Here is a 10,660-nt window from a genome sequence, read left to right on the forward strand (position 1 = left end):
CTCTAGGATTGCATTAATGGGATTTAGCAAAGAGCTAAGCCTCTAGTGATACTCAGAAGCAATAAGATTTAATGAAGTGATTTGAAGCACGATTACTCTCCTCTAGGCATTTCCACTGGTGTTAGTGGGTTCATTGGTAAGCAACCTGGCATCAGCAAAATGAACAAAGTTATGCAATTCAGGGCTGGTCAACATGCACCCTCTGAAGTCAGCTGTGCTCAGTGGGAAGCTGAACCTCCATCCCAGCTTCAACAAGATTGAGTGATGTGGAAGGTGAGACAAATTGTCATTATCATTCCCCTTTTAACCTCTTCTTGTGTCAGCAGGGCTCAGCAATAAGCTTAGCTTCAATTCCTACACTGCAACTACCAAACTATATGAGTCAAACCTTATCAAGGAGCTAAACTTATATGTCTACCAAATGGCAATAAAGTTGTGCAACTTGGTGCCCTCCTTTCTTTGTGTATGAGAATGATTAAAGAGATTTTAAACATCCATCAAAAATGCAGTAACAAGAAAACAGAAAATAATGTAGAATAAAAATCAATGGGGCTGGGGATGTGGCTCAATCGGTAATGCGCTTGCCTGGCATGTGCAGGGCTCTGGGCTTGATCCTCAACACCACAATAAAAATAAATAAATAAAATAAAGATGTTGTGTCCACCAAAAAACTGAAAAATAAATATTAAAAATTCTCTCTCTCTCTCTCTTCTCTCTTCTCTCTCTCTGTTTAAAAATATTTTTAAAAATCAATGAATTTGAAAATGGAGTAATGGGGGAAATCAATAAATCAAATATGAGTATTTGGAAAAAATCTTTATAAAAATGATCAATTTCTAGCAAAGCTGATGGAGATAAAAAGATAAAATATAAAAGTCCCCAAATTGAGGAATGAATTAGGATTCATGAATTAGGATATATCTACAAAATACCCTGTAGTTATTAAAATATTAAAAGAATGGTATGAACAATTTTAAACTTATAAATGAAACATTTTAGAAGAAATGGATCAAATCCTTGAAAATCAGAAATTACAACAAATCAGCCAAAGTGAAATAGTATCTTGGGTAGTCTTTTGACCATTAAAGAAATGGAATTCATAATTAAAATCTCAGTAAAAGAACAAAAATAATATAAATCTCTATGCTTAGATAGTTCCATTGGAGAAATCCACAATCACAGTGTTGGAAGTTATAGCTAATGCATTCAGGTCAGAAAACAAAAATAAAGCAAAGATAATGAAAGGAGGGAAGGAAGGGATGACAGAGTAAAGGATGAAGTAGGAGGAAAGGAAAGAATGGTGGGAAAATAAAAAAGCATATAGGCATAAATATGGGAGTTCAAGAAAAAAAGAAAGCTGCTCCTAATTTCACATGATATGATTGTCCATAGAAAACTGCAAGTAGTCTGCAGAAAATCTACAAGAATTAATGAGTTCATCAAGACCATAGAACATTAGTTCAAACATAAAAATCAAATAAATTTGTATTTGAACCTAGCCACTGGCACAGGACCTCCCCTTCTGACCAGCAGACTACCATGGGAGGTCAAATAAAATTTGAAAACAAAATGTCAAAAACCACAGTACCATTTACCATAGCCCCCAAAGGAAATGAAACTTCAGGTATAAAGTGATCAAAATATTTACAAGATCTGTTCAGAAACTGACAAAATATTAAAGAAAGAAGTTAAAGGCACAATTAATTGATACCATAAGGGGCAGAACAATATAAAACTTCCACTTTATTTAAAAATTAACTCAAGATGAACTGTGGAATCAAGTGACAATTGAAACATGCATAAATATATAAATTGTAGAAAAAATATTCATGACCTTGAACTAGGCAGAGAGTTCTTAGATTTTATAACAAAAGCATGATCCATAAAAGATAAAAATAGTAACCTGGACTTAATTGGAAAGTTTTGCTCTAGAATTTCCCTTTGTAATACCAAGAAATGACAAGCCAGATAATGTGAGATAATATTTGCAAGCAATGTATAAGTAAAGAACTATTATACAGAATATATAATGTACTTTCAAGATTCCTCATTAAAAGATAAATAATCTGACTTCTGGTTACTGGTTCAGTATATAAATAGTTAACAATTCTCCACTCTTTTTAACATCAAGTAAAAAGCTGAACAAATAAAAAAATCAACAATTTATAGATATATCAGGGAAGTAAAGTCACAGGGCAAACTATCGACCCCTCCCAAATTGAAGAGACCTATAGCCAAATGCACATACAGAGAATCACAACTTTCTGGATCAGATGCCCATGGATAGAAAGAAACCTCCATGAGACCCAATACCACTGTAGGAAAATATAAATGGTATCTAACAAAATTCTGGTGTTTCCATGTATATAGTCTGAGAGGAAAAATGATGTAGACTCACCATGGCTGGGTCCCACATTCTTATGAGTTTTGCCTCCAGGAGCTCTACTGAGTCTTCAGAGATAATATTGGAGAAAAATCCTTTCAAGTTTCCAGAAAATTAGCCATTTGAAAATACACCATAATATTCTATTCTCCTTAAGAGGAAAACATCAGGAGAAAATATTTTACCACTTTAATCTACAGGAGTTTTATCAAAGACCAATCTACCTAGGAAAGGAAAACATTCATCTTCAATGCTCTTTAACCATCCTGTCTCACTTGTGTAGTTTGCAAGTTAGAGGTGCATGCACAAAAAGAGACTGAGACTTATCATAAGACTACATAAAGCTTCTTTTCCCCTCCAAATCTTACCCCTACATTACTGAAGTCCTATTTACTCCAACTTGGTTTTTGTAGTATGCTATTCCCACATTTAATAACTAAGAGGCATACTTTGAATACACTTTGAAGATACTAACAGGCATATCAGAACCACAGTTAGGTGTGTCAGTAACATTGGAATTATTATATAAGAAAATTAAAATGTTAGGTTAATATAGTAAGAGGTCCAATGGAAAAATTGTAACATTTGATAACAGAGGAATAATGTAAGCATAAAGATATAAATTCTAAAAGGAATGTTTTTCAAATTCTAGAGATCAAAAATAGTATAACAGAAGTAAGTAATGTCTTTGATGGAGTCATTAGCAAACACCCTTATGGAAATAATCTCTGAATTTAAGGATGAAAAAATAGAAAGTTCCAAAACTAAGAAGCCTTTGGAAATTTTTTGAAAAAAAATAATGTAAAATAATGACTGAAAAGTATGCACCATATATGTAATTGGACCATCAAAAGAATAAGAGAGAAAGAAACAGAGTAAATATTTGAAGCACTAATTGACTGAAAAATCTCTGCCAAATTACAAAATGACAAATTCCAGAAATTCAAAAAGCAATGCTATATGACAAAGGCCCCAAACACTACATTTGGGCATACCATATTCAAACTTCAAAATGTCAAAGATAAAGAATAAAATCTTAAAAGAAGCCAAAGGGAGGAAAAGAAAAACCATGTTTCCTGGAGAAGAGCAAAGATAAGAATGACATCTAACCTCTACTCAGAAATCATGTTAGCAAAAAAAGAGTAGAGCATAATGTTTAATGTTTAATGTTGAGAGAAAATAACTATCAACCTAGAAGTCTATATCCAGTGAAATTCTTTCAAAATAAAGAAGAAATAGACATTTATTGCTAACATGACTGCCTTGGAAGAAATTTTAGAAGAAGTCATTTGGAGAAAAAGAATATAGGCCAGACACTCAGATTTACATAAAGACAGTAAGATTGTAAGAAAACAAAATAAGTAAAAGTCAAAGGAATTTTTTTTAATTTTTAATTGATTTAACAGATAGGAGTTTCTTCAAAATAATAACAATTATTGTTTATCAGTGAAATGAACAATGATAAAACAGATAAAGGGGAGTAATTAGGAATAATTTGAGTTTATAGGGCACTTTCACTGATAAGGAAGCAGTATATTTTAATCTTAAAATATATTTATATTAGTTATAAATGAATATTGTAAAATTTAGGGTAACCAGATTTAGAAAAGTATAAATGATGTGCCAGGAAATGAGAAAATTTAAATAAATGAAATACTCAATTAAAACCAAAAAGGGCAAAAAAGAATGGAAAACAAAAGTAGGAGCAAAGAAAAAGAGCAACCAAAAAAAAAAAACAGTAACAAATATACTAGATATTTATCTAAATATATCAATAATCCCTTGATATATACTAAATAAACTAAGAGATATTGTCAGAATTGATCAAATAACAAGATCTAAGTATATATTGTCTACTAAAACCCACTTTAGTTTTTTTTTCTTTTTTTAATTTTTATTATTGGTTGTTCAAAACATTACAAAGCTCTTGACATATCATATTTCATACATTTGATTCAAGTGGGCTATGAACTCCCATTTTTACCCCGTATACAGATTGCAGAATCACATCAGTTACACTTCCATTAATTTACATATTGCCATACTAGTGTCTGTTGTATTCTGCTGCCTTTCCTATCCTCTATTATCTCCCCTCCCACTTTAGTTTTTAAACTTTATCATGGTAACAATGTTTTATATAAAATTATCTTCTTAACATATTTTTAATGTATATTACTTTAACTACAGGTTCAATGTTGTATAGCAAATTTTTAGAACTATTTCATCTTCTTGCTTTACTAAAACATTATGCCCATTCTTTTGCACCTCCTTACTTTCTCTACCCCCATTCTCTGATAATCACTATTTCATTATTGATTCAATGAATTTGCCTATTTTAAATAAATCATATACTATTTATCTTTCTGTGATTACTTTATTTCACTTAAGTCAGAAATGGACAGACCCAGGAAACAGAAAATCAGTAAGGACATAGCTAAAGTCAACAATAGTGTTCATCACCTGGGTATAGCTGCAGTCTATAGGCTACTCATCCAATGACAGCAAATCACATATTCCTCTTAAATTCATATTGAACATTTTCCAAGATAGCACATTCTGGACAAAAAACCACATCAGAACAAACTTAAAGAACAGAAATATACAATGTCTGCACTCAGAATACAATGGATTAGGAGTTGGCTATCTGGGGACTGAGGCCCTGACCTGAGAGCCCCAAATAAACTTTTCCTCCTCTAAAATTGTTCTTGTCAGGTCTTTTGATCACAGCAGTTGAAAAGCTGACCTAAACATAAGATGCACCATGGATGGCTTCAATAGTAACAGTTACTCCTATGAACCTGAGTTGCATGGCACCTTCCTAAAAAGATTGTTGCAGTCCACCAGCCTGCCCCATGGTAGCCATCTGCAATGGAAAGGAGGTGATCAAAAGTGTGGACAATCTCAGAAGAGATGCAACAGGAATGGATTGAGTGGGTAATCAAGCATTGGAGAAATATATAATAAAAAGGATAATGTGGCCCACATTCAGGAGTTTGACAAGAAATATGATCCCATCTGGCACTACATTGTGGGAAAGAACTTCAGTAGTTATGTGACACAGGAAACCAAATACTTCATCTACTTCTACATGGACCAAGTGGCCATTCTCTTCAAACATGATTAAAAGCATGTACTGTGCCACAAAACCAGGGACCCATCCAAAAATAACTGCAACCCAGATTTCAAACACCAGAAACCAAAATCTTTAGTCTTTCTAAGGGAACACATTGCTATTTGAACATTTATTATGTTTCATAGAGGTAATTTTCTGTACTAGTTTGTTGTAGTTATACAACAATTAGGAAAAAATCTTATATTTGTGTTCATTTTTTATTTTTATTATTTTTTACTAGGAATCTTATTTATTTATTTATTTATTCATTTGATATATTATATAGATGGGATATAATTTCTCATTTTTCTGAGTTTACATGTTGTGGAATCACATTGGTCACACAGTCATATACATACATACAGTAATAATGTCTGTTTCATTCTACTATCTTTCTTATCCCCACATCCCCTGCCTTCCCCTCCTTTCACTTCCCTCTACCCCGTCTAAGGTAATGCTATTTTTTTTGCATTAAAATTCTTAATACACATATATACCACAATTTTTGTAACTCTGGTTGTATATAAAGTATGTTGACACTCAATTCAAGTTTTCATACATGCACTGTGTATAATGATGTCCATCATATTCCACCATCCTTGCTAATCCTCTGCCCCTCCCTTTCCCTCCCACCCCTTTTCCCTATGTAGAATTCATCTAATCCTTCCATGCTCCCACTCCCAATCTCACTGAGTCAACCTCCTTATATCAGAGAAAACATTCAGTATTTGTTTTTTTCGGATTGGCTGACTTCACTTAGCATTATCTTGTATTCATTTTTCATTCCATCTCTGTGCCCCATGTTTTTTTCTCTCAATCCATTCCTTTGCAAAATAAATCTGTTGAACATGTAAAAAAGTAATATTTTTTAAAACTGCTAAAAGTAAACATGCAGATATCATAAGACCAGTAATTACACTCTTGGGCATTTGTGATAGAGAAGTAAGAACATGTTCACAAAAAAAAAACCCTGTACACAAATGTTTATAGAAGCTGTCTTCATATTAGTCCCAAATTGGAAACAATTCAAATATCCATCAATGTTTAAATGAATGAATGATTCACATCAATGCTTTTGGAATACTATTCATCAATAAAAATAAAATATTGATACACACAGTATCCTGGATAGATCTCCAGAGTATTTTGCTGAGTGTGAAGGCCAATCCCAAAGGTTATATACAATATAATTTCATTTATCTAACAAACATTGTTGAAATGATGAATTATAGAAAAGAATAGATTAGTAATTGTGAGGGGTGGTAAGGAGATGGTAGCAGTAGAATGGTGGGTGTGACTATTAAATGGCAATATGAGGTATTATGTGGTGATGAAGTAATTGTATCTTGACTATACCAATGTCAATAGCTTGGTAGTATAATATATATTTTTGAGCACTGGTACCATAAGGGAACAGCAGGTAAAGAGTACAGGAGATGTCCTCTGTAATATTTTATCATACCAGCAAAGTGAATGAAATGATATTGAAAAATAAGTGGATTTATAAATATTATAGATGGCAGTATTATTCACACTTACTGAAAGGTGAAAGTGACCCATTTCCATTAAGTGATGAATGGATAGACAAATGTGGCATATTCATAAAGTAGGATAAGACTTAACCATAAAAAGTGAAGTACTAATAAATGATACACATCCATGAGCCTTACAATTGTAAGTTAAACCATTTATAAAAGAGCATATACTATATTATCACATTTAAATAGAATATCCAGGACAGGCAAATCCACAGAGACAGAAGGCAAATTAGTGGTTGCCAAGGCTGGAGGAAAGGAATATTAACTATATATTGGATTTAGAATTTCTGTTGTGTTAATCAAAACTTCTGGAACTAGATGGTGTTGATGGTTGCAATAAAATGTAAATATGCTTAATGCCATTAAGTAGTATACTTTTAAAAATGGTTTATATGATACACTTTGTGTTTTTGTATTTTATACCACAATAAAATATAGTAAAAAGTGAAACATCAATACTTTAGAATATTCTTTTCTGGGTGAATGAATTATATATAATTGTATTGTCTTTTGTATTGTCTTTTATTCTCTTATACTTTCTAGAACCTTTTAAATGAACATGAATTACTTTTATTAACATAAAATGTTGAAGAAAACATAGTAATACATAAACGCTTAAAACTTAAAGCTAATATGCAAGGGAAGTTGGAGTTAGTGGAATGCAAGGAGGAAAAACAATGTAAAACACATATTTCTGTTATGGAAATTTTAAAAATAAGCAAAAATTATTTAGAATAGTATAATGAACTTCCACAAGAGACACATTTTTACCTTATTCTCAACTGTATCATTTATTACCTGATCTAGGAATCCAGATACTTGAGTTTGAATACTGGTTCTCCCAGTTGATCTATGGGGTATTGAACTGATTTCATAATCTGTTTTCTCCTCTGTCAAAAACGATAGAGTGAGTGTGCATCATAAATTAAATGGAATGTAGACAAAGAAACTACACACACATACACACACACACACACTCAAATACACAATATAGTTCTTTGGATTAAATGTATCAGCAATCTACTTTTTAAAAATAACCTGAACAAGTCAGGCAACTAAAAAGTCTGGATGATAAACTGAATTTATCTACATAAGAGCTGACCAATATTTTGGCAGAGGTACCCTATGCCACAGATGGCCTGAGGTAGTCTGTTTGCTCCTGTAGTCAGCCAAAATTATTATTAGAGCACCCTTACACCCTAAAAGAGTTCTAGTTTGAATAATATATTTTATGGTTACCCTACATTTAGAAAATATTGAAGTTTAAGGAAATAACATTCAAGCAATAAAAATCACAATAATATAGCCAATAAATGAGTATGTGCATGAATTTTTCTTTTTCATATTGATGCATAATTGTTTAAAAATAAGCATTTTAATATTAACTAATTTTTTCTGTTGTTCAGCAGTAATTTTTTCATATTTTATGATTCTGAGTCATTCCCAATTGATTCTACTTTGGCATTAATATAAAGCTTTATAGGACTTAACTCATTTACAGTGCTATGATTTCATCTGTAATGTCCCATGTTTCTATTATGCCAAGGCAAGCAGGTTAATTCCCTCATAAGAGAAGGGCTGTTAAAGCCACATGAAGGAGCCCTTGTGGACAAATCAGATCACTGAATTAACCACAATGCTAATGGCTACTCCATTCAAATAAAAATCCAACTGCTACTAAGCATGGCCCTAGTGCCCAACAACTGTAAAGTGTTTTACAATTACCTTAACAAGCATGCCTCACATCAACCCAAGGGGCACAAGTTGAAATAGCTAGGCCTTCATTCTTATAATAAAATATGTTCGTTCATCCAACATTTATTGAATACATTAAACATCTTACATCTATACTAAGCATTAGGGGTAAAAAGATGCATTAAGACAGAATCAACAGGCTATTGGGTTACAGAGTTAGATGATAAGTGCATTTGAAACTTAGAGATTCTGAGGATTTGAAATTTATTTAATCAATTACAAGAATAAATTATAAATGTATCATTTATATTCTAGAATCTGCTACTTTATTCATCCATTTCTTTGAGGATAACTGAGTGCCCACTCTGTTCCACTGGCTATTCTGCACACTAGAAAAACACCAAACCCTGCTCTCATGGAAACTATATCCAGCTGGGGGGCACAAAAAATATTTACAACATGTCAGATGGTGACGGATTCTAAGAAAAGATAAATGCATAAAAAAGAAGAAAAAGCTTGGTGGACATGAAAATTAGGCTATGTTATGTTGGGTGATCAGAGAAGGCTTCTTTTGAAAGAAGAGACCTAAAGGAAATGATGGAGATATGAGATAAAAAAAAAATTCCAGGCTATAAAATAGTTGTTGGTAGAGTCCCAAAACAGTAAGTAGTCCAGTGCAACTGGAAGAATGAGTCAGGGGAGTGTGGTCAATTGTGGCTGAGGTCAGACAGGTAGAGACAGGACAGGATATGTAGGGCTTGGACGAAAGAGTACAGAAGATGGATTTTGTTCTAAGTGTGCTTGGAAAGCATGAAATGGTCTTGAGCAGAGAAGTGACATAATCTGCTTTAGGTTTTAAAGAATTACCCTGGCTGCTGTGTTTGGAATATTTGTAAGGAGTCAAGGGTTGAAGCAGGGAGATTAGCTCAGAGGTTTTTGCAATAAATGATGCAAGATGTTAATGGTGGTTTGATTGGAATGGTAGCAGTGTGTCTGGTGGAAAATGATTGATTTAGAGATAGAGTCTAAACATAGAGGCAATGCAACTTGCATGACAAAATGGGCTTTCCGTGAGACTCTAAATTTTTTCTTGAAATTGTCACTTACTAAAGATGGGAAAGACTAAAGTAGAAGGCTCAGAGATAAAACTTAAGGACTAGACATTGGATACATTAAGTTTGTGTTTAGATATCTAAATGTAGATATAGAGTATGCAGTTGACTATGAGTCTAGAGTTCAAGTGACAGGTGTGGGCTAAAGATAAAGATTTTAAAACCCTCACCATGTTGATGGCATTTTAAGTTATGAGTCTGAGCAAATTTGAAAGAGGGACATGTGTAGAAAAAACCTCAGGAGCCTGAAAAGAAATAGCCAGTAAGCATAGAAGAGAAGCAAAGAAAGAGCAGTGTGTCGACACCAATAAAAATACATATATTTAAGAAGAAAGGAATGGTCAGCTATATCAAAGGCCACTATATTTATTCAATAATTGATTATTAAATACTCATTCTTTTCTAGCCACTCTTGTTGGTACCTAGGATCCACGGTTGAAAACAGAAGGTTCTTACCCTGGAGGAGCTTACAATCCAGTTGAGGGTATGGCCAAGAGTATGGACAGTACTGAAAGAGCCACATTCTTAAGGCACCAGAGGAATACGTGCATTTTCTTTTTTTTTTTTTTTTGGATTGGTCATTTTATTTCTTTTTAATTTTTATTATTTATTTATTTATTTAAATTTTTTTATTGATCTCATTTTTAAATACACAACAGTGGAATGCATTACAATTCTTATTACTCATATAGAGATTTATTTTTCATATCTCTGATTTTATATAAAGTAGGTTGACACCTAATTTGTGTCTTCACACATGTACTTTGGAAAGAGGCAGGGAATTATCAAGGATGGTGGAATGCGATGCACATCATTATCC

The 10,660-nt window shown here is 32.7% G+C and overlaps 1 pseudogene; it reads left to right on the plus strand.

Annotated features, from left to right (window-relative positions):
* Nucleotides 1-5,235: 5,235 nt before the first annotated feature.
* Nucleotides 5,236-5,507, plus strand: LOC110598129 (dynein light chain 1, cytoplasmic pseudogene; annotated as a pseudogene).
* Nucleotides 5,508-10,660: the final 5,153 nt, after the last annotated feature.

The sequence above is a fragment of the Ictidomys tridecemlineatus genome, chromosome X (genome assembly GCF_052094955.1).
Source record: "Ictidomys tridecemlineatus isolate mIctTri1 chromosome X, mIctTri1.hap1, whole genome shotgun sequence".
In the NCBI taxonomy this organism is placed as follows: Eukaryota; Metazoa; Chordata; class Mammalia; order Rodentia; family Sciuridae; genus Ictidomys; species Ictidomys tridecemlineatus.